At 32.9% G+C, this 1,125-nt stretch overlaps 1 long non-coding RNA gene across 1 annotated transcript in view; it reads left to right on the top strand.

The window, feature by feature from the left end:
- Positions 1-1,125, top strand: part of LOC128247352 (uncharacterized) — a 166,378-nt gene that overhangs the window by 133,150 nt on the left and 32,103 nt on the right. The window contains exon 3 of the long non-coding RNA XR_008263747.1: positions 582-714. This is a non-coding gene — a long non-coding RNA (uncharacterized LOC128247352). The remainder of the gene's footprint in view (positions 1-581; positions 715-1,125) is intronic.

Genomic DNA, 1,125 nt, shown 5'->3' on the forward strand with positions numbered 1-1,125 from the left:
GCATAATCAAATACCTGCACACCTGGAGAGCTACGTTGTGTCGAAGCAGTTGTAGTGGTAGAAAATAAATGTTCAACTGTACCCCTTCTTGTTGACTTCAATTTTCAATTATATATACATATATGTGTGTGTGTGTGTGTGTGTGTGTGTGTGTGTGTGTGTGTGTGTGTGAGAGAGAGAGAGAGAGAGAGAGAGACAAAGAGTGAAAGAGGAGGAGAGAGGACACAGGGGAGAATGATAGCTATTAATAGAAATTACGAAAATAAGTACCATAGAAAAAATATTGGGTACGATAGATACTGCGAAAAATATTCAAGGCGACGCTCTAGCATGGCCGTAGTCTGATGACTTAAACAAAAAAAAATACTCAAGAGAATGTGCGCTTGGTGCTGATATGAGTGTAACATTGTGAGATATTAGTTTAAGCGAAACATTAAAAACACAATTTTGTACTTGTTTGTAAATTATTAATAATGTTTGTATTTCTTTACTAGTTGATTATTTTTATGCGGAGCAGCAAAGTTCCTATGTGCATGCAAGTTTTTAGTCCATTAATGCGTGCTGCAACCGTTTTATTGTAGGAAGGAAACATGGAAATGATGTTATGTTAATGATGGTATCATTAGCGTCGAATTTGAAAATTTTAACAGTGAACTCCAGGATTATGTCAATGATCAGGAAGTGGCCTTTATTTGTTATTAGGATACGCTATCTGTAAGTTAATTTCTAAGTTGTGTTCAGTTATTAATAAAGTTTCCGTGATTAATATTTTAAATGATGTTTGGAAATATTACAGAATGTGATTGAGATATCGGTTAACGATTTTTTTCTATTTAATCTTCTTTTGTTTGTCTAATGTAATATGTTCTGATGGTTTTTTGGGGGATAAAATGCGTAGCGATAAAGCTAACAAAATATAAAGGGCAAACAGGGGAAATAAGAGAAGCCTTGATTAAAAGAATAAACTTAAACACAGTCTTTTAATACAATACATACACACATAAAAATATTTATACAATATATCGCCATACGTGTGTGCGTATGTGTGAGGGTGTGTGTGTGTGTTTTTGTTTATTTGTGTGTGTCTATTCTATCTGTATATTATATATATATATATATATATAT

This window comes from Octopus bimaculoides, chromosome 3 (assembly GCF_001194135.2).
Source record: "Octopus bimaculoides isolate UCB-OBI-ISO-001 chromosome 3, ASM119413v2, whole genome shotgun sequence".
NCBI lineage: Eukaryota > Metazoa > Mollusca > Cephalopoda > Octopoda > Octopodidae > Octopus > Octopus bimaculoides.